Genomic DNA, 24,739 nt, shown 5'->3' with positions numbered 1-24,739 from the left:
ACGTGCTCAAGCCCCACTTCAGGCTCTGCACTGACAGAGCAGAGTCTGCTTGGAATTCCCTCCCTCTCCCTCATTCTCTGCTCCCCCACAAAAATAAATACAATAAACTTTTAAAAAGACTATAATATTTGCACAAAGTTGTTTTAAGCACACAGCCTTATTTTCTAATTTCAATGAAATGTCAGCAGCATAAAAAACAAAAAACGAAACAAAACAAAATTTGGTCAGCATAGATGTGGACAATGAAAAGAGAAAATAAAATAAAAGTTAAAAAATATGCAAAAGCAAAGAGGATGAAAGAAATAGAGGGGAAAAGCCTGACACATGCCTGGGGAATACAAAGAAAGTTCATTTCTAATCATCAGCTTCTGTGTACTTTTGAACTGAGAAAGTTTTGAACAGAGCGAGTTCAAAAGGTGGCCAAGATGGATAAAGTGTCTTTGTTAATAGAAAAATTTAAAGTGAGTCTACTCAAGAGAAGCGTATCTACAATCCCTCTAATGAAATTCTCAGTGGGGGAAAAATCTGAACCTAATTCTTTAGGTTAGTTCTCTTTCGTGAAAGACAAGCCTAGTGAACTAACTTTCCTGAAAAGCTGAAAAAAAAATGTTTCAGAGAATTAGGGCTGCAAACCACTGCAGTTTAGTCCTTTCCCTTGATTTTTTAAAAATCTTCTTTGTTGGCTAATCTGGGAACTGAGGGTCAGGCTACAGGCAACGCAAAGGTCTGAACTCTTTGTGATGGGACTTAGAAATAATCACATTATGTCTGTCAAAGCTTTGTATATGTGGAGGTAAACAGTGATAATCAAGAGAAAAATTCTGCAATCTGTATTTGTATTACAGGGATAATGACCAGGACCCATTGTACTTCATGGAAGAATAGCACGGCATCGCAAGCTAAGTCCTTGAAGTTCAAATAGGATTGCACAAGGTTTCCCATAGAAAGCTTCTTCCTTGAACTTCGTGGCCCTTGATATTTTGGTAAACCTAGTTTCATAGCCTTATAAATGATGCAGGGGAATTTCAATAAGAAGGTCATGAAAGTAGACTTGGGTTGTAGAAAATTTTATAAAGCTTTATTTCTGTAAGTCTCAAGGTAATTGTAAACATCCAATTTTATCAGTTCATTACATCTGGGACATAAGACAGCTGCTTTTGGCCACAGAATAAAGAGCAGAAGAAATTTAAAGGTTCAAAGCTCTAAATTCTTTTAACTCATTTTTTAAACAATTACAGAAGACAGTTTGCCAACATGACTAAATAACACAAAGTGGTACTTGAATTAAAATTGGAGGTATTGCTACACTAAATAAATATTTATATAGAACTATTAATGGTAAAATGGCCAAGTTAAATTAGATAATGGGACTGGAGGGAGGGACACACTTTTTGTAATATAAAAGTAGAGAACAAGTTTTGCTTTTTTCTAATACCAGTTTGCTCTTCTAGAAGCAATATTTTTCATCAACGGAGGAAAAAGAACGAGTAAATAGAGATGGTAAAAGAAAAATCTGGGGGAAAATTATCAAAAGCAAGATGCTTGGGCAAAATATAGCTTAATTCATGTTTTGGGGCTACTTTATATAAGACCATATGGTATTGCAAAAAAAAAAAAAGGCAGAGTATCTAGTAAGGAAGATATGTTTGCATCCATACTCCATTATTTACCACCCAAGTGATCTAGGGCAAGTTACTTCACCTTTCTGAGCCTCGATGTCCTTAACTCTAAAACTAAGTGTCCAAATTAATTTTATGGAGCTAATGGAGGACATAAATGAGATATCATCTTAAAAGCAGCTGACCAAGGGTGTATAATATCCAAAACACATTCACATCTAATTCACAGTGTCTTCGCTAGTATAGGTAGCAAAACTATATCAATTTGTATTTAAAGGAAATCTGCATTAATTCAAGAAATAAGAAAACTAAAAGAGTTCCATATTTTCATTTCCCTTTAATATACTGCATTCTCCTCTGTAATTATACTGAGGGATTTTATTAGTGGCAATGAATTAACCACCCTTTATACAAATACACTTCTTCCTATTACCTAGACTCAGGATAAAAGATAGGGGGAAACTGGCCTTTTTTTTTACAGGCTTATGAATAAAGGAAATAAAGTAAGAGGCTAATGAGATAGGCAATTTCTTCTCTCTCAGTGGTAGTTTTAGAGAGGGGGTCAGAACTTCTAGAGAAGAGCACCAAATGTGGAATTATTTAAGGTGACTTTTATCAGTTGGAAAGTAATGATCTGAGTTACAAGTACTCAAGTAAGAGTAGCCATAAAGAAATTCTAGAACCAATGAAAAAGATTTCTGCACTTTCATCTTTTTAAGAGTGGGGAAGGTAGATACTGAAGTGTTCCAGTTATTAAACATAATTTATTGTGGATCAGGCACTATACTGAGAACTTCTTTGTCTTTCAAAGTTTATTTACTTATTTTGAGAGAAAGAGAGAGAAGAGAGAGAGAAAGAGAAAACGAGCGGGGGGGGGGGGGAGGCAGAGAGAGAATCCTAAGCAGGCTCCACACTATCAATGTAGGACTCAATCCCACAACCCTGGGATCATGACCTGAGCCATAATCAAGAGTCAGATGCTTAGCTGACTGAGCCACCCACGCACCCACTGGTATCCATTTTAAAGTTAGCAAAGTAAAAACATATGATATCTGTTCTTCTCTGACTGACTTATTTGACTCAGCATAAAACCTTCCAGTTCCAACCACACTGCTGCAAATGATATGATTTCATATGTGGATACTGAGAAACTTAACAGAAGTCCATGGGGAAAGGGAAGGGGAAAAAATAGTTACAGAGAGGGAGGCAAACCACAAGAGGAAGCAAACCACAAGAGATTCTTAAATACAGAGAACAAACTGAGGGAGGATGGGGACTGAGGAAAAGAGGGAAATGAATGATGGGTGTTGAAGAGGGCGCTTGTTGGAATGAGCCCTGGGTCTTGTATGTCAGCCAATTTGACAATAAATTATATTTAAAAAATAAAAACAAAGTTAACAAAGTGGGCCAACATCATACAATGTTTAGACAGAGTAAACCAGCGTCCGATTCCAAAGCTTTAACTCTCAATCATCCCACTGCACTGTTCAGCAACACTGATGAATATCATGAGCCTCTGCTCAAACATTTCCACCACATATCCTCCTGGTATTTAGCCATACTTTATGGGACTTAATTCTTCAAAAGGAGTGGTATGAGAGGGGATACAGTCTGACAATTTGTCATTCTCATCTTCTTTAAGAGCCTGTAAGGTCTTATATTGGGTTTCCTATTTTAAGTGAATTTATAAACACAACAATCCATTTTCTTCTCTGCTTGTAAATATCATTAGGTATAAATTTCTGTGAACTCCAATTGTCAGATTGTTTTCCAGAAATTCTCTCCTGTGAGGTAACCTCTTGCTTTTAGTAGAGATAAAAATTACTTATTGTTTTTTTAGCCTGCATTTTATTTAGAGTTTAGTATGTGCTAGGCATTGTGCTAAACTTTATATATAACTTATCCTATTTAATTCTCACAAATCTCTAGAGGTAGATGCTGCTGTTATCTCAGTGTTATGACTGAAGAAACAGGCTCAGAGAAGATAAGTTGTTGTCATGCCCAACATTACAAAGTTAGCAACAGGTATTGGCAAGATTTGATTCCAGAGCTATGCACCTATAACCCAAATTCTTCATATTGTAAAATTCAATTAAAGTCACATTTTACATTTTACATTGTACATTCTTGGGCAAGACATATAAGCTTAATGTCCTACAATCTCCTCTTTATGAAAAATAGGAGTAATAATATACTGGCTCTCAGAATACCAGGGACAGATATGACATAATGTACAGGTAAGAGTTTAAAAAGCACTAGAGCAGATAGTAAGCATTAGATAAATGTTAACAATAATTTTAATTCTACCCAAATAATTTTCTTTGAGTAGAAATGCTAAACTCAGTGTAAATATCTTTGGATGTTTCTTGAGATTCACAAAGCACCAGGTTGCAATAATGAGAGTGAGCCTTTCTGGAAAGACCTCGACCTGATCACACACTGTTAAAATGCTACAGTTGTTGGTGGTTAATCTTACTTGGATTTGTCCTTTGGCTCTGACCCCACTCTCCATGTGAACTAGTGTCCAATTTCTATGGAGAGAGGAGGCTATAAGTGAAAGCTCTTATACAGTTTTTGTGATCCAAAATATTTATAAGACTCTGGTGTGTATAAATGGGAATGCAAGATGCCATTTATTTATGATTGAAATAGCATGGGGAAAGAGACTGTCCTAAAAAATGTTTTTCTAAGAAGTTAATAGTGTATGCACTTTTCCTCTAACTTTGCTATTGAGGTTGGCCACCTTAGATGGCATCTCATTTTATGTGACCTCAAAGACTATCTTGAAGGCTTACATTGAAAAAGAAGCAGGCTTTACACTTATCCCTATCCTAAAATTCTTTGATTTGTAATTTCAGGAAAATATGTTGGATTAGAGGCATATTTATTCTATATTTTCCTTGGCATCTATGAAAAGTACCAAAAACTTTTTAAGTGAGGAAAAGCATTACCAGTTCACAAAAGAGCTATAAAACAAACAAACATAGAAACCAAAAATCATGGGAGCATGCTCACAAAATCTACCAATTTCTGTACAATGTTGGCCAAAATGAAGGCAAAAGCTATAAACATACATCTTAAAGTGAGCAATAGGATTGCTAAAGATGTTTCCAGTGATATTTCACATAAAATAAGAAGGAATAAAGGCATGGCAGTCTACAAAAGACTTGGGGAATAGTCCTAATAAAGTCAACATCAACACTACACAAATAGCATAGGAGAAACTGACACTGAGGCTGAGATATTTGACCTCAAAAAATCCATCTGGAGGTAACATGAGGAGAAGAAGAATAAAAAGAACAAAGACCAAATTTGTAGTTAAAGGTGAATGCAACTGAGCAGAAATAAATCCAGAATGATCACTTCTAAAACCACTTCTAAAACTTCTAAGCCAAGAGGCTCTGTTGAAACCCAAGAAGACCTCAGACTAATTCACCTGCTCATCCCAAAAACAAACATTCGATAAGGTCAGTAAACAATGCTGAGTTGATGAGGATCAGTGAGGCACCATTCCAGATCTGAAGCTGTCCATGCCCCTGGCTCAGGCCATTAAGGTGTTCCACACTGTTATTAATCTAAGTGTTGGTAACATTAATTTCATCCTTCAAGAATATTAATAAACATAAAGAGTCCAACATGAGACCCTCAACCAGAAGCTACAAAAACCTTTTCAAATGAACAAAAGGACAAACAAATAAGATAATACACTAAGAAACAGAAGACCATTAAACTATCCTCCTCTATGCTTAAAAGGATTATGAACATATTCATAATCAAGGAGTTATGAATTCTCAAAAGGATTAGATGAGCAGCTACAGTGATCAAGGATACACCATAAGGGGTGCCTGGGTGACTCAATTGGTTAAGTAACCAACTCTTAATTTTGTCTCAGATCATGATCTCACAGTTTGTGAGTTCAAGCCCCTCATGGGGCTCTGTGCTGACAGTGTGGGGCCCTCTTGGGAGTCTCTCATGCTCTCTCTCCCTCTCTCTCTCTGCCCCTCCCTGCTCATGTGTGCACATGCATGTACTCTCTCTCTCTCAACAAAACAAAACAAACAAAACACACCATAAAAACAAATGACCCTAAGTAAGAGTTGCCAGAAGTAATGGATTGTATTACTAAAGTCTTCAGATATTGGAGCTATCAGATACAGAATATAAGACAGCTATGTACAAATATTTTTACAAATAAAGATTAACCTTTTCTTTTAATGCACAAGGAACAAAAAAGTGATAATGAAAATCTGAAAAAGAACCAGGTAGCACATTTAGAGAATAGAAGCATTAATTAAATATTTAGTGGATGGATTAAATAGAAGACTAAGTACAGCTGAAAGGATCATGTGAAGAAGTTATCAAGAATTAGGTAATTGTGAAAAAATCAAAATGAAAACAAAGTGAAACTAGAAGATGAAATAAGCAAAAGAGACACGAAAACAAGGAACTACAGAATAGGATTTTCTAGTACACATCGAATTCAAAATGTGGAGAGGAAAATAGAAAGAATGAAGGAGAGGTGATATTCAAGAGATATAGCTGAAAAATTCCCTGACTTGATGAGAGATGAGCAGCCTTAGATAAGAAAATCAAAACATGTACTATTCTGGGTAGATAAAAGAAATTAAGACCTAGACATATTGTGGTGAAGAGGTATGTTATCAAAGATAAAAATAAGATATTATAATTATTCACTAAAAAATCCTAGCAAGGATAATAAATTAATAATAGATTTCTCAAAAGCAAAAGTGAATTAAGAAAATCATAAATTAAAATCTTCAGTGACTTGAGAGAAACTGCTACATGCCTGTAATCATGAACCCAGCAAATCTTTATGACAATGTGAAATACGATTTTTTATATTAAAAATATAAGTTCACCATTAGACTCTCACTGAAAAAGTCAATATTGGGAAGAAAGAAAATGATGTCAGGATTATCTGAGATACCAGAAGGAATGGTAATAAATTAATAAAGATGGGAGTAATAAATATTTACAAAATAACCATTATTATTATCTTTGGTGAAGACAGAATTGAAATACTGGAAAACAATAGCATACAATTCAGGAGAAGGATGATCACAGTTAATGGGTAATATCTTTGCTTTCTTCAAAAGAAGAGGTTAACAGTGTCTATTAACTTCAGACCCTGCTAGGTTATTAAGTGCACATTGTGCAAGTTCAAGCATGTCCATTAAAAAAACAAACTAGAAATGTGTGCCTTCAAATCCAACCTAATGGGATGAAAAACAAAAACAAAACACATTCATTTAAAAAGGAGAATTTTTATTTTTCTTTATTTTCATGTGTCTAGTTTTTTGAAAGGAGAATTTTTCAAAGCATAGAAAAAACAAGTCAATAGCACAATACAAGATACTAGGACACATACTAATAAAATCAATAACCAAAACAAATAACATAAGATGAAATATTCCAAATAAGAGATAGATATTTTTAAGGATGAACTTTTAAAAATCTGGCTATGTTCTGTTCACAAGAGACACAATTAAGAATAAAGATTCAAACATGTTGAAAGCATGAAAAATGATATGCCAAGTAAATAAATGCAACAAAAAAATTCCGTGTCCATTTTATCTTAGAAATATGGACTTTAATCCAAAAAGTATTACAGACAAAGACATCTTTACATAGTGATAGAAGTTTCCAGTAATGAGAAAAATATAATAATCCTAGACATTTATACACCTACAAGATAACTCCAAAATATATAAAGCAAAAACTTATTTAAACATGAGAAATTGACAAATCTAACCGAAAGTGAAAGACTTCTAGACATTTGTCTTTATTTAATGGCCAAGTACAAAAAAAATTGAATTATACTAATTCAGCATCCAGAAATGAGAGAATACACATTTGTTCAAATGCACGTGGAGCAACATCAAAAGGTTGACCATGTAACAAGCTAAAATCCCAGCTAATGGTAAGCAGTAAGTATTATGCAAACTAGATTACCTGCAGTGTAATTAAGGAATTCAGTAACACAGAAGTTAAATAAAATATCCCATACTTTTAGAAATACAAAATACATTTCTAAAAAAAGCCACAATTCTATATGACTGATTTGCAAAATAAGTAATCGTAATGCAAATCTAAGATATTTAGAACTAAATAATAAAAAATACATACCCAATATTTGTCAAAACCCATGGAATCCATCCAAGCTAGTAATAGAAAGAGATCTATCTCCTTAAATAATTATATACTTATTTTAAAAAGCAAAGATCCATTAGAAAAGAAATTAGAAATGTAACGGTAGACTAAATTTGAAGAAAGTAGTAGAGGGGAGAAAAGTTTAAGAGCAAAAATCAATAAAAGACAAAATATAGTAAGAACAACAAAGGTAAAATGTATACTGTAAAGACTGCTAAAACAGACAAGCCTCAGCCAAAACTGAGACGGAAAAGTAAAAAGACAAACAAATATAATGATTTTTGAAGATGGCATAACTAAATAGTTAATGAAGATGAAAAAGAAAATAAAATGATACCATGAAGAATATTATGCTAAAAGCTTTGGAAACTTACATGACATGAGCAGTCTTAGAAGTATGTAAATTATTAAAAATCTCTCTAGAAAAAACAGAACTATATTTTTTAAAATTTATTTATTTATGAGAGATAGAGACAGCATGAATAGGGGAGGGGGAGAGAGAGAGAGAGAGAGAGAGAGAGAGAGACATACAATCCAAAGCAGGCTCCAGGCTCTGAGCTATTAGCACAAACCATGAGATCACGGCCTGAGCTGAAGTCAGACGCCTAACAGACTGAGCCACTCAGAATTTTTTAATAATCTTATAATTAGTATATAAAGTCAAGTAAACATTTAAAGATCTTCCTGAGAAGTAAATAGCAGATCCAAATGACTTTACAGTTGAGTCCTACCTCGTTTTCAAGGAACAGAACATGCCAATCTTTCAGAAATTCACCAGGAGAAGAGAAAAAGATTGATTCAATCCTTAGACTAGTATTATTTTGATAATGTCCAGGCCTACAATAAGGAAAATGAAGATGATTCAGGGAAGAGTTCTGGCCAATACCAGAAAATTTGGGATAATTCTAAACGTCTGATGGGAGGGGAAGCATGGGGTAGGAGGGGGTGATTGAGTACCCACAACATATACAAGGAATAAGAAAACAAGGAATCATTAGCATGTGTAGGGGTGATCACAATGACAAACAAGAGATTTTATGAAGATACAGTTAGTATACTAGTCAGAAGAGAATTTTTGAAATATAATTAGTAATTTCAAGGTGATGTAATTCAATTCTAAAAGGTTCTAGCTATTAAGAACTTGATTCTGAGTTTTATAAAAATAAGTCGGTGTATCAGAAAGAAAAGTAGATCATGATTTATGAAGAAAGACCATCATAAATAAAGCAGAAAAATGAAGAAAAATGACGGCAACCTGGGGTGGGGGTGGGGGAGAAAAAAGGTTTGGAGAACGGAATACTCAGATGTTAAGCTATAAAAAGTGGGAATTCAAGAACAAGAGAAAATAGAGATAGAGCAGAGACAATAATCACAGAAACAAAATAGGAGCAAGCCATCATTAGATGAAAAAGCAGATGAATTGTTCAGATCAAACGATCAACCTAAACAAGTGTGATGCGCACAAACACCACTGACACTCCTTAGTCTGATAGGGAAAATTTGTCCAAGAATGTTTTCCAAGAATTCCAAGAGTAAGTATTTCAGAATATACTTTATAAGAGAAACAAACTAGCTTTGGATTGTTTACATGCAAAATGAGAACACAAAAGAGCAAAAATATTTATTACTGTCTTGAGAATGGGCTGTCATCCTAAAGCACTATCCCCACTAGTAGAGCATTGACCCTAGAAAGCAAAGAAGAGGTGTTTTCATATATCAAAGGTTCAGAATGTATGTATCTGATGAAATTTAAAAATAAAGTTGTGGAACATTATATATGATAAAATTTAGTTTAGGTGAATGTATTAGATGTTTATGGTTTTTAGATATTAAAACCACAATTTCATATATGTTATATTTTTTAAAGTACAATTTCATATATAAATGCCCAAAGGTCTGTAAGAAAACTCACTAAAATATTAACAATACCTCTGAGGACATGAATAGGAGTTAACTGGAAACAATTTTAATTTGATTTAATAAAATCATAGAGGTGCCTGGGTGACTTGATCGGTTGAGCATCTGACTTTTGATTTTGGCTCAGGTCATGATCCCAAGGGTGTGGGACTGTCCTACATGAGGCTCCATACCGTGTGGGGAGACTGGTTAAGATGCATGCTCGCTCTCTCTCTCTCTCTCTCTCTCTCCATTTCTCTCTCTCTCTCTCTCTCTCTCTCTCTCTCTCTCTCTCTCTCTCTCTCTTTCCCACCCCAACCCCTTCCACTCATGCTCTCTCTCTAAAAAAAAAGCATGAAATTATTTTATCACTGCCAAGCAACGATGCTCATTAATGTTTTCATTTGAGAATAGTCTGCTAATCCATGCTTGACTCCTGTTAAACATGTTCCTTCTTCTGGCACCTGACAGGGGATTTTGGTCTTAGAAACCTGACATTTTTAAATTATTTTTTGTTTTCAAAATAAGCTGAAAGGGCACACATGTTTCTATTGCTTTCTAAAATGACTGCCAAATTTTGTGTGTCCCATGCTTAGTGATGCATACACAACATTTAGGTTTTTGTTGTTGATTATAAGGCAAAAATGTCAATAAGTAATTTTTGGATCCTTTTGTTTATTAAGTTTCCTCCCTAAAATAGCAATAATCAAAACCCTCCAATTACACAAAGGTAAAGCACATGGATTTTCTTGTAATTCTCCAAGCTGCAAAATCAGTAGAGATACTGCAAACATCATTGATCGCACATTAAAATCCAAGGATTTTGCTAAAAGCAATGAGCATCAACTCAGCATTGGTCTGGCAACATAACATTTCTAATTTCAGTGTAGCTTTTTACCAGGGTCTTGTTCATCTGTCACGTCCAATGACAGAGAAAGGGGGGACGCTCATTTGTTACAACTGGCTTGCAATTTCTGAGGCAGATTCTGAGTCTCTTGAGTATTCAAATACAATCCAAAGGCCTCTGATTACCAGTAGGTTTGAGCACCCATGTGAGGCCCCAGTGAGCCTGCCAGTTAGCGTTGTTGGATCCCAAGTCAGAGAGAGAAGAGTTTTGAGGCTCGAGAATCCAAGACAGTCTCAAAACTTCTCATGAGCGTGGACAATGCTAAAGGTACTATGGGAAACACAGAAATGAATAAGTAAATAAAACTTCCTTCAAAGAAGATAGCATTTTAGGGACATAAGATAAGAACACATATGACTATATATTCCATACTGCTATGTACAGTATAAAAAAGAAAAATATAATCAGTGCTATTAAAAAAGTGAACTGTAAAGACCAAGGAAGGGTAAAGGACAGACAGCTCACATCAAGGAGGAGGTATCAAGGGGAAATTTGGGGGGGTATGTATGGACGTGCATGTATATGTGTATTTGCACATCTGTGGTGTGACGGGGAGTTTGGTGTCTGAGACAATTTATACACAATTTATTGAATTTGAGAAAATTAGAAAAGGAGAGAGAGAGAGATTTGTAGATCAAAGGAACAGTATCAATAAAACAATAATGTCAAGAAAGCTTGGGGATGAAATGAGGGTGCAAAATACCTAAATAAGCCCAGGATAATTTGACATGCACTTGATCAATCTACAAAGTTTGTTAAAGCAGGTAATCATGAAAACCTGAAGATTTCTCCTAAAATCTACAGGTGTAGATTCATTCACCAACGTTGTAACCTAAAACCAAGTACTCTTCTCTGAGTATGGACTTGTTGATTGGAATTCCTATGGCATCATTCTCTTATAAAGCACTATCTAGCATATCCAGCCCCAATTTCTTTAAAGTGAGAGGTGAATTCATAGACCCTTGTGAAGCAAACCAATTGCAGTATCGGGGACTTTTATTATTTTCTTCCAATGTTTTATATTGTCCTGCTCAATTTCAATAACAATTTTTTAAAATTAAGTTTATTTATTTATTTTGAGAGAGACACAGCATGAGCAAGGCATTGGGGGGTGGGGAGCAGAGAGAGAAGGAGGGAGAGAGAATCCTAAACAGATTCTGTGCCTTCAGTGCAGAACCAGACTCGGGACTTGATCTCACAAACCATGAGATCATAATTTGAGCTGAAACCAAGAGATGGAGGCTGAACTGGTTGAGCCCCCCCAGGTGCCCCTCAGTAACATTTTTAAATAGCAAGTACACTTGGGAACACAAACAACCAAACCCTGGACAGCATACACCTCAACAAAAGATGCATGAACACACCAAATGTGAATTAACATGGAAATGGAGATCTTGCGTTGGTCTGATAGGGCAGTTATGCAGAGAGGTCTGTTAAGAAAGCTCTACTGCAGTCCAGAGGCATGAGATGCATGGAGGAAAGCTGGAGAAATACAGCTGAACTGGAAAATCGGGACTGTGTTGAAGGAAGAATTGAGAGCTCTGCTAAGGGGTGCCTGGATGGCTCAGTAAGGTGAACAGCCCGGCCCCTCACATCAGCTCACATCAAGATCCCAGGGTCCTGGTGTCGAGCTTTGAGTTAGGCTCTGCACTGAGTCTGGAGCCTACTTAAGATTCTCTCTTTCTCCCTCCGCCCCTACCCCACTCACTCTTTCTTCTCTCTCTCTCTCTCTCTCTCTCTCTCTCTCTCTCTCTCTCTCAAAAGACAAAAAGGAGAAAAGATTGAAAAGATTAACCTAGCAATTGAATAGAGTGAGAGGGAGTAGGCAGAGAGTGGAGTAGGAGTGTGGATTGTACAGGGAGTTTCTTTAACAATCTAGATTTAGGTCCGGAATTGCAAACTGGTTTCCAGGAAGCTAAATATGGCTGCCAGATATATTTTCTTTGGCTTGCGCTTGTGTTTTCTAAAACTCAAAATTTAGCTCTCAATGTTTAAAAACTGGAGACCATGACCATGGACAAGTCAATTAAAAACAGAAAACCTGGAAAACAATTCACTGGAGCTGAGTAGCAGCTGCCCTTCTGGCAAGAAGCTCTACAGTCCCCATCTCTTTCTGCTTTCCTGACACCGAAGCTTATTTGTCTTTATCTTGCCCACACCACTCACTTACGTATGTACTCTCCCTAATCTTTGCAGTTATAGAAGCAGGAAAATCTGTCCATTTGATACAATCTAAATACAGAATATGTAGGAGAGACCAGAGAGTGGGGGTCAGACAGATTAGAATCAAAGAATTCTAGCCTGGTAAAATGGCTGAGGAACACATGTAATATTTCAAGTTGTGACATAGGATGAGAACCCCAGGGAAAATGGTAAAGAAGGAAAAGAAGAGAGCAGAGGTCACAACTCAAGGAATGGCTCCATTTAGGTCACTGAAAGAGGAATTAGGAAAGTAATAATCAAGAAGGCAGGACTAGAGTATTTCATAAAGGAGAGAGTCTGATCACAGATAGCAAGTGTTATAAAGAGGTTGAGAAAGACTGGGTTTAATAAAAAGCCCTAGCACTCTTCTTTAGAAGGTGATCAATGACAAGAAAATTTTATGTTTCAACAATGACATTTGAGCTGGAAAGAAACTAGATCAAAGAGGATGAACCAACAAGCAATTGGGTTAGGAGAAAGTGAAGATGGTGAAATAGTTGCAACACGTTTCTGAGAAGATTTGTCAAGAGAAGGTTAAGAGAAGGAAAAAGATACAGTAATAGATTCCAGGGGAAATCAGCCAAGAGAAGATTCATATATACAAATGTATATGTATTCATGTATTTTGTGTATTTGTAAATACATATATCTATAGATATACATACATATTTAAAAGACAGAAATGCTGATGCATAGGAGCACATGTACCCCAATGTTCATAGCAGCAATGTCATCAATGGCCAAAACATGGAAAGAGCCTAACTGTCCAACACCTGATGAGTGGATCAAAAAGATGTATATATACACGATGGAGTACTACATGGCAATGAGAAAGAATGACATCTGGCCCTTTGTAGGAAAGTGGATGGACCTTGAGGGTGTCATGCTAAGCGAAGTAAACCAGGCAGAGAAGGACAGAAACCATATGTTTGCACTCATAGGTCTAACAGGAAAACAGGAGAAACCTAATGGAGAACCAGGAGGAGCGGTGGAGGGAGAGAGAGTTGGGGAGAGAGAGGGACACAAAACTTGAGAGACTATTGAATGCTGAAAATGAACTGAGAGTTGAAGCAGAAGGCGGGGGGAAGAGGTGGTGGTGATGGTGGAGGGCACTTATGGGGGAAGAGCACTGGGTGTTGTATGGAAAACAATTTGACAATAAAATATTATGGAAAAAAATAAACAAAAAATTTTAAATATAAAAAAATAAAACACGTGAAATTATGACTGAATCTCCTAAACCTAAGAGTGGAGACAAGTTATCTTGGAGTATAATTTTGTCATGAATAGGAAGCTACTAGAGTGGATCCTTAATTAGCTAAATATAATCTACTGTCCTACATGTAAAGAAATAACAGGACCTTTCATCAGCTAACTGCAGCTGCCCTGGCATGCAAAGTTGGAAGCTATTGTGAGTCAAGAAAACAGGAAAGAACACACTGATCCCACTCTTTAGACTCTAAAATTAGCGATTTAAGAACTCCAATGCACTGAGATTGTCCTTAATGCGATCCAGTCACAGGGAAAGGACACAGAGAGTTCACACAGTGAAGGAGTAGTCTCAACCTATGGTCCTTGTTCAATACTAGAACCCTGCTAGGCATGCAAAGAGGGTTTGCTCCTATGTGAAAATTAGAATAACTCCTTCTAATTCAGCCATCCCATCATGAAAAGGGTCTTGAGGACAAAAGACTAAGCAGGTGAATTAAAACTTAAAAGAACGACCATCTTTCTTGAGTCACTTTCTCTTGGCTGAGTTAAATACCAAATGACCCAGACTGACCTCTTCCTGAAAAATCCCAAGATATGGAAGCCTTGGGACTGGGAACAATATCAGTGCCTTAAACTCTGGAGAGCAGATTTCATTAATGACATGTTGTGACACAAACAGAAGCAACAGTAACTCAACCTGGGCTGCCTAGTAACTTATCACATTCTCCATTTCTCTTTTCAGGAAGTTTGGAAGCACAACCAAGTAAATCCCCAAGGTTCTCAGGGAATTTGGGAAGGAAGATAGAATAGGATTCATGAATGATAGTTTCCTCATGCTAAGTTGAGCAAATCAAACGGTCACAAAATTAATTTTAATGTTGAAGACATATGACCTTCTTTTTACCTTTTGTGTTGGTAAAACAAGCCTAACCAGTTAAATTCAGAATAAAGAAAGATGGCAAACATTTATAGGCCTGATGGAAGAAATCTGTGGGTAAATATAAAAGATGTGAGACATGGGAAGAACAAGAATTCACATCAGTCCGTACCTTTTCTCAGAAACAAGGGCAGAGGGAAAGGGAAACAGACATGACTGGGGGTAAAAGAGTTGACATTCTTTTCAGTGGCTTCCATTTCAGTGAAGTAAGAGTCAAAATTCCTCTGAATTGAAAATGAGGGAAGGGCAACTAGGTGGCTTAGTTGGTTGAGTGGCAGTCTCTTGATTTCAGCTCAGGTCATGATCTCATGGTTCCTGAATTTGAGCCTTGAGTTGGGTTCTGTGCTGACTGTGGAGACTGCTTGGAATTCTCTCTCTCTCTCTCTCTCTCTCTCTCTCTCTCTGCCCCTCTCTGACTGGTGCTCACATATTCTCTCTCTCTCAAATTAAATAAATAAACATAAAAAAAGAAAATGAGGGAGAAATCAAGGTTGGAAAGAGTGAAGATTTCACATAGCCACGTTGGGCAATCTAATAGGTAGCTGTTAAGAGGTAGCTTTCTTCTAGTGATACTTGACTTGCAAGGACACCTGGGTGGCTCAGTCAGTTAAGCATCTGCCTTTGGCTCAGGCCATGAGCTCACGGTTCTGAGTTTAAGGCCTGCATCAGGCTGTGTGCTGACAGCTCAGAGCCTGGAGTCAGCTTCAGATTCTGTGTCTCTCTCTCTCCCTCTGTTCCTCTCCCCACTTGCACTCTGTCTCTCTCTCTCTCAAAAATAAATAAACATTAAAAACATATAAATAAAGACACTTAATTTTTGACATTTTTGGTAACTTTCTTATACTCTTGTTCTTATTACTCCAAGTCCAACCCTTTATCAATAACACAGCTGGCAGAGAAATAACGAGCCTTTAGAGCAGGGTTTCTCAGAGCATGACTCCTTGAAGATTTGTGTAAAAATCTGTCAGGGAGTTTGTTTAAAAGGAAGATTCCTGGACCCTGCCCAGCCCCATTTGACAGAATTTCTGGGATTCTGCATTTTACAAGTTTCCCAGGTGGTTCTTATGCAACAAGCCAGCACTTGTCTGAAGACGGCTCTTTGAGAACCACGGTCTTAGCTCATGTCTAGTCCAGCACGTCTCATGCACGACTACTCGCCCACATCCTGTTTTTAATCGGTGGCTCTGTCTAGTTTTAAAACTAAAATAAAAGAGTCACACAATGTGGTGTGGAAACAGCAACTCTATCTTCCAGCTAATTAGGACCAGTCTCATACCCATTACCATCTTCTGTTTCACCTATTTATTTTTAAAAATTTGCCCATACATCATTTATGGTCAAGAATTGAAAGTTAAGCGTGATTACATAATTTTATAATATTAAATTGCATTGCCTAGTCCATCAGTTTATCATTCTCCACTATTTAGTTGTGGCGGTGATGAGGTTTAAAGACATATTGACACATTAACTGGACATTTGGGGAGAAAGCAATTACAAATGTTCACCCGCCAAACAGTGTAAATTCTGTTCTTCTCATTTCCCTTCTGGCATTATGGGTTCATTAGCATATGGAGATTCAGGTAATAAACAACTGTGGCAAGAATGGAAGACAGTGTCTTTAAACACCCACTGAGAAGGGCAGTGGGTAGGAGCCAATATCTTGTGGGCTTATCATTTTGAGCATGGACATTAGTACTGAATTGGCAATCTTATCTGAATGCTCTCAGGTCATAATCACCAAACTGACACTGTTGTAAAGAAAAGGAAAGCTTACTGCAAATCCAGGTGATTTGCTTAGATGAACAATTTTGTAATTTCCCTTACATATATCTGACTGATTGATTGATGACAAAGAACATTTTTGGAGAGAGAGAGAGAAAGAGAGAGAGTGCATGTGCAAGAACAGAGAAGGGGCAGAGGGAGAGGAAGAGAGAGAATCCTAAGCAGGCTCTGCACTGTGCATGAATCTCAAGGGCTTGATCTCAAGACTGAGAGATCATGACCTGAGCGGAAATCAGGGCAGATGCTTTAACTGACTGAGCCACCCAGGCGCCCCTCACATATCTTTTTAATGGCATAACTGTTTTAATGGCATGACTGAAGTGAAGTTCTTTGCACTTCCTCCCTAAAGCGTTTATGTACAAAAATAATCACATTTCTAACTCCAAATTGAGTTAGGTAGCCCTTGTATAGGCTCTTAAAATATATATTATATGCCTTCTTTACCTTAGAATTTATCAAACTATCATATGTGTCTTCCGACACAATGCTAAGTATTAAAATAGAGGCTTTTGGCATGCCTGGGTGGTTCAGTCAGTTAAGTGTCTGACTTCGACTGAGGTCATAATCTCACCATCAGTGGGTTTGAGCCCCACGTCGGGCTCTGTGCTGACAGCTTGGAGCCTGGAGCCTGCTTCAGATTCTGTGTCTCCCTTTCTGTCCCTCCCCAACTCACACTCTGTCCCTCTCAAAAATAATATAAAAACATAAAAACAATTTTAATTAAACAAGAGAAACAAGGGACTTTTATTTGTTTTCAGTTTCTAACACACTTCCCACTAATTAAAACTGGTCAATTATTCACTGACTTGTTGAGTGGTTGAAGAAACAAAAGAAAATTGAACATAAGTACTCTTTTGAAAATCAAAATTCTTGTTCTTTTAATAAATATTTCATTCATCCAGTAAGTACAGAATTACAAGAAGGAAAATTGCACATGCCACCAAAGGTGAATTAAGTTGTGCACCTACGAAAGGCTAGTAGGCAGTCGCACAAAAGATATCACAAAGTGACACTCTTTATCATGGAGAATTTAGTTAGTGATGGGTATCCTCTCTGTTGTAGATTTAGAAACTTGATTGTCATCATCAGTATTGTTCCTTGTAATCGGTCTTTTCTCTGGTTGCTTTTAAGATTTTTTTATTGATCTAAGTGTTCCATGGTTCCACTATAATGTGTGAGTGTGGGTGGATGCTATTTACCCTGCTCAAAATGTAGTCTTTCTGACTCTCGTAATTCATGGGTTTTTTCATTGATTCTGTTAAATTCCTATTCATCGGCTTTTCAAATACAGCAACCCTCTCATTGCCTTTATTTCATTAGCTGCATCCCTGATGTTTTCATTCTTTCCTCCCTGTCATTAACCTGGTTCTAATCTTTTCACTCTTTTTGTCTTTCTTTCTTTATGGGAACGTAATTTCCTATGTCTTTGAGTTCACATATTCTTCATACCTATGTTGGGTGTGTTGCTCCTCCCATAGGAGGGTTTAAGTTCAATGACCATGTTTTTAGACTAAAAATGTGTTTAAATGTATTTAAATCTTCCCAATTAATCTTGATATTTAAAAAATTCCACTGTGCTTTCTCTTCCTTCCTTTTATTCTCTTCAATGAACTTCTGTGTACTTATTTTTAATAAAACTTTATTTCTTGAACAGTTTTGGTTTTACAGAAAAATTCTGAAGATAGTTCAGAATTCCCCTATGCCCTGCACCCAGTTTTCCCTATTACTGGCATCTTAGGTTAATATAGTACATTTGTTACTGTTAATGGATCTGTATAGATGCATACATCCATGATTCACACAATTACAGTGAGAGTGTCTTGTCCCATTCTGCATTCAATCCTGGGATCCTCCAATGTTTCAAACAAGTTTTTGTTAATTCGCATGCATTAAGAGTTATTTTTTGTGCTGTAAAGTTCTTAGTTTGGACAAATAGATAGTGTCCTGTATCCACAATCATAGTATCGTGCAGAATAGTTTTTTCATACTCGCCTTAGTCTGCTTGGGCTGACATAACAAAATTCCACAGATTGGACGGCTTAAACAACAGTTGTCTCTCAGTACTGGATGCTAGGTCCAGATCTGGTCCACGATTAAGATTCCACAGGGTTTGGATTCTGGGGAGAGCTCTTTTCCTGGCTTGCAGATAGCTACTTTGTCCTCAAATGACTATTACCACCCACAAGGCTCTGCTCCCAAGGAGTCAGCCTCTAGAACTATGAGAAAATAAATTTCTGTTGTTTAAGCTCCTCCATCTGCAGTATTTTGTTTCAGTAAACCAAGCAGACAACGATATAAAACTCACCAGTGCTCCATCTATTCAACTTTCTCCACATATACATCATTCCATCCTACCTCCAGACCTCTGGAAGCCACTGACGTATTTGCCTCTTCCAGCACTTCATGTAAATGCAAACTACTAAGAGCCCTTTCAGATTAGCTTCTTTAACTTAACAACATGCACTTAAGATTCATTAGGTCTTTCCCTATCTTGAGACCTCATTTCTTTTTAGACCTGAATAATATTCCATTATATGGATATACCACAGTTTATCCATTAACCTATCAAAGGACATTCAAGTGGCTTCCACCTTTTAGTGATTATCAATAAAGCTGTTACAAGCATCTGTGTGTTGTTTTTTGTGTGAACATAAGTTTTCAATCAGTTAGGTTCATACCTAGGAGCATAATTGCTGAACCATATGGTAAAGCTATCTCTAGCTTTGTATGGAAAAAAAAAGTAAATTGTCCTCTAAAGTGACCGTACTATTTTGCATTCCTACCAGCAATGTAAGAGCATTTCTGTAGCACTACATCCTTGCTGTCAATTGGCGTGGTCAGTTGTTTAGATTTTAGTTTTCCTAACAGTCATGCAGTAGTATCTCATTGTTTCAATTTGCAAATCCCAATGACAAATGATACTGCATTTTTTTTAATGCACTTACTTACCATCCATGTATTGTCTTTGGAGACATGTCTATTAAGATGTTTTGAACATGGTTTAATTAGGTTGTGTTATTTTTGAATTTTAAAAGTTCTTTTCATTTTTTGCATATATGTTCTCTTCTAAAATGTTTTTTGCAAATATTTTCTCTCAGTCTATGCCTTTTCTTTGGATTCTCTTAACAGTAGTTTTTAATTTTAAGAAAGTACAATACATTGACTTTTTCTTTCATGAATCATCCTTTTGTTGTATCTAAAAATGCATGACCAAACTCATGTTATCTTTCAGAAGTTTTATACTTTTATGTTTATATATAGGTCTATAATCCAAAAGTCTAACTTACTTTTGTGAAATGTGTAAGGGCTTGCATATGGGTATTCAATTGTTTCAGAACCATTTGTTAGAAAGACCATCCTTGGGGCACCTGGGTGGCTCAGTCGGTTAAGCATCCAGCTTTGGCTCAGGTCATGATCTCATGGTTCATGGGTTCGAGCCCCGTGTCGGGCTCTGTGCTGACAGCTAGCTCAGAGCCTGGAGTCTGCCTTAGATTCTGTGTCTCCCTCTCTCTCTCTCTGACCCTCCCCTGCTCATGCTGTCTCTCTCTATCTCTCAAAAATAAATAAAATACATTTAAAAAATTAAAAAGAAAAAGAAAACGCCATCCTTTCTCCATTTAACTGCTTTTATTCCTTTGTTAAAGATCAGTGGCCATATTGTTATAGGTCTATTTTTGGGTACTCTGTTCTGTTGATTTACGTGCTATTCTTTTGCCAATATCATGCTTCTTAATTATTGTAGACTTACAGAAAGTCAAGAAATGGAATATTGCGATTCCTCCAACTTTTCCCTCCTCCTCCTTCTCATTCTTCTTCTTCTTTGCGTTGGCTATCCTAGGTCTTTTGCCTCTCCACAGAAACTTTAGAATCAGTTTGTCGAGGTCTACAAAATAGCTTACTAAAATCTCAGTTGGGATTTCACTAAATCTATAAATTAAGTTAGGAAGAAGTCACATCTTAACACTATTAAGTCTTCCAATCCTTGAACACAGACTCTCTCTCTATTTATTTAGATTTTTTTTGGATAGAATTTTTCCACATGTAGTTACTGTACATATTTAGTCAGGTTTGTACTTAAATATTTCATTTTGGGATTATTATTATAAACTTTGTTTTAATTTAAAACCCCAGTTGTTCATTGCTTGTATAGAAGATATCAATTGGCTTTTATGTAGTGATTTGTATTCTGTGAACCTGCTTTACTCACTTATTACTTCCAGAATTTTTGTTGTTATTGATTCTTCCTGAATTTTCACATAGATAAATGTCATCTGCAAACAAAAACAGTTTTATTTCTTGTTCTCAGTTTGTATATATTTTGTTTCCTTTCCTTGTCTTAGTACACTAGCTAAAACTTTTAGCAAGAAGTGACTAAAAGTGATGACAGAACATCCTGAGTTTGTACTTGATCTTAGTGAGGAAGTGGCCAGTTTCTCACCATTTTGATATTTGCATATGTTCTTTATTAAGGGACCTATCCTCTATTCCTAAGAAATACAAGTCTTATATTCTTACAAACTGCTTTCTTTTCTCAAATTCTGATAATTCTGCTATTTGTGGTTTCTCTTGATTTTTGCTCATGGCTATTCATTTCCTTTTGTGCTTTGTAGTTTTGATTATGAAAATTTTATTTTGTTTTTCTGTGGAATTCCTGTCTTGTGCTCATAAAGATGTACCCACATAGAAGTGACAAATTTCATCATGTCAGTCACTGAATTCACTTAAATACACTTAAATTCCCTGAGAAGAATTTTAAAGGAAGTTACCAGTTCACATTTCTTAAAGTTTCCTGTCATTTCATGAACCTGAGGAACAAAGTTGGGATGTCAGTAATGGATCTGGATTTAGTTTCCTCTTCAGCTTTTGGTTAGTTATACAATCTTGGCCAGGTTCTTGAATTTAAGAGATCTTTAATCTTACTATTTCTCAATTAAAAATTGTTAACATTCGGGGCGATTGGGTGGCTCAGTCGATTAAAGCGTCCGACTTCCGCTCAGGTCATGATCTCACAGTTCGTGGGTTCAAGCCCCGTTTTGGGCTGCTCAGAGCCTGCAGCCTGTCTTTGAATCTGTACCTCTCTCTCTCTCTCTCTGACCCTCCCTTGCTTATGCTGTCTCTCTCTGTCTCTCAAAAATAAATAAAAAACATTTAAAAATTAAAAAAAATAAAAAATAAAAAAATTGCTAGCATTCTCCACTTATATCTATTCAAAGAAGTTTAGAAAAGACTCAATATATGATCAAGTTTGTAAACTCCCTGAATGATGTTGTGAACAGATCCTAAGGTACCTCCTTGATCCCCACCTCCTGATACCTATGCTCTGTGTAATCCCTGCTCCTTGAGCTCATTACGTTAGACTCAAGACATGGCTTGAGTCTAACGTAATATGGCACACTTGGTAGGATGTTACTCGTGCAGTTATGCTCTGCTGTATGGCAAAGACGATGTCACTCGTAAGGTTACATTGCATTATTTAAGGCTGCCTTGCTTGCAGTCTCTCTTTCCATTGCTGACTTTTAGTGAGCAAGCTGCCATGAACCCTGTGGCACAAAGAAATGATTCTGACAGCAACCTGAGGCAGCTTAGTAGTGTCTTTCCCAGTCAGACCTCCAGGTGAGAAGTCAATCCCGGTGACACCTTGATTGCAGCCTTGTGCGTCCATGAGCAGACCCAAGCTAATACTTGCTCAGACTCCAGACCTACACAAATTTTGAGCTAATAAATGTGTCTTAAGCCTCAAAGTATGTAATACTGTGTTAAACATCAGAAAGCTAATACAAGGGCAAAGCCTCAATTAAGTAGGTAATGCTTTTTAAAACTGTCAAAAAAAATAGGTATCAAGAGGTCATCCCAGATTTTTTTAAAAACTGCTTTTAAAATAAGCATTTCATTTAAGGTGGGTAGGTAAAGAGATAGAGATAGAGAGACAGATGGAGGAGATTGAAAGGGATAGAAGAGACTTCTGATGCTGAAGAATAGCATTTTTTTATTTCTGAAAGGTATCAGCATTTTTATTGCCCATATTCTGTAAGGAAATAGATATAAAGTACCAATAACCTTGTAATCTGAAGGGTTCAATATAATTGTTATGTATTATTTACTATACTTAAGTTGTATATATCCATAAATACTTATACTACATGACCAGTACACACAAACTATACCCAAGTTTGATTTCTTCAGTTCAAACTAGGATTTTTAATTTTGTACATGCAACTAAGATATAAAACCATTGCAAAATAGAAAGTGATTTTCAAGCATTAGAGCACCGGCCTGTTTGACAGGGTGGCCTTCCTTTAGCCACACGACAGAGTAATTCTCAATATGCTTCATTCAAATCTGGCTTATCGATGCCGTGCTACAGAAATATACATTTTCATAACCAATTATCAATGAGTGAAATCCACCAATATCATACATTTGACAATTTGGGGGTAAATAGAAAACAAAACACTTAACTTTTCAATTCTTTTCCCAGTAAATTACATCACAGTGAGTCATTTGTGCACCAAAAGATTAGAGAAACGAAGTCCTCTAAGCCCCACTGAGGTCAGATAGTCTGAAGAGCCATGCTGTGAGAAATTTACCCACATTTCCACTGAACAGCTAGTTTTCTTACAACTTGTGAACACACAAAACATGAGATACCCTTCCTTCCTGTACTTTGGTTAAAAAGTGCTTTTCTTTTTTCCAGAAGTTCTCAAACTCTTGACTCTAACTTTTTTTAACCTCAGACTATAGTAAAACTTGCTCTGTCCCTTCTCTGCACCTTTTTGAATTTGATGTTTACTGTAAGGAAGAAGTATTACACTACGTTTAACACTTAAAGCCACAAAAAAAGCAAAAAACCTATACTCTGCTTTCCCAGATGATCTGTGGAAGTTCTTGAAATGCTGATCATGTTGTAGAAGAATTTAAAGTCATCTTTCCTCAAATAAATGGGATGATTTCTTTCCCCTGGATTTGGCAAAGCAGGATTAACAAAATACACTGCAGATAATAATTGTAATCTAGGATGGGAAATAAACAGTGCCAGCCAGTCACACTTGGTTCACAAGCCCTCGTTGAAAATAAATGTATTGTTAACCACGCAGGTATTAATGTGCCTATATTTGAAAACTAGCTTGGGGAGTCCAAGAGAAAGAGTCATTCTAAATGTGTTTGTTTTCCTGTTTAACAAAGACAATGTTTCTCCATGCAGAGTCTCTGAGGGTTGTGTTTTATGTATTCTCTGAAGGGTGGGAGTGGCGGAAGTTCTGTGGCGATGACCACACAGAACCAGCAAAAGAGTAAACAATATCTCAGAAGACAGGGGATAGGCCATAGCTGGAAAGAAATGGCTTTTGATTTCAGCCTCGCCATTGGCCATGGGAACTTCTCCGAATTCCTGCTCCTTATCTGTAGGCCTAACACCTATCTACCAGTGTTAGAGCACACAGAAAGCATCTTGAACCTGTTAGGTATTCAGCAAATGGTACACAGGATTGTAACTGTTCCTGTGAAGGCAAACTGCTTTTCATATGAATGATTCTCAAGCAGAGCCCCCTGGGCATTCTGAGTTCAAATAATTAATGGAGGGGCGCCAGGGTGGCTCAGTCGGTTAAGCATCCAAGTTCGGCTCAGGTCATGATCTCACAATTCATGGGTTCGAGCCCCACATTGGGCTCTGTGCTGATAGCTTGGAGCCTGGAGCCTGCTTCAGATTCTGTCCCTCTCTCTCTCTCTGCCCCGCCTGTGCTTGCACTCTGTCTCTATCTCTCAACAATAAATAAATGTTTAAAAAATTAAAAAGAAAACAAATAATTAATGGAAAGCAGGTTCCAATTAGAAATCTTTTTATATTTTATTTTTAACATTCATTTATTACCTTACAGGCTTCCTTACTCTTCCCTTTTTTTCCTCAAAATGACTCACTTTTTACCCAATTGATTTAAGTGTGGTTCCACTCAAAGTCACCTATAAAACATCTCTGCTCTGTTTCTTCCAAACACACACACACACACACACTCACAC

Source organism: Suricata suricatta, chromosome 3 (assembly GCF_006229205.1).
Source record: "Suricata suricatta isolate VVHF042 chromosome 3, meerkat_22Aug2017_6uvM2_HiC, whole genome shotgun sequence".
Taxonomy (NCBI): Eukaryota; Metazoa; Chordata; class Mammalia; order Carnivora; family Herpestidae; genus Suricata; species Suricata suricatta.
The sequence above is the reverse complement of the archived record's forward strand: the minus strand, read 5'-3'. Positions refer to the sequence as shown.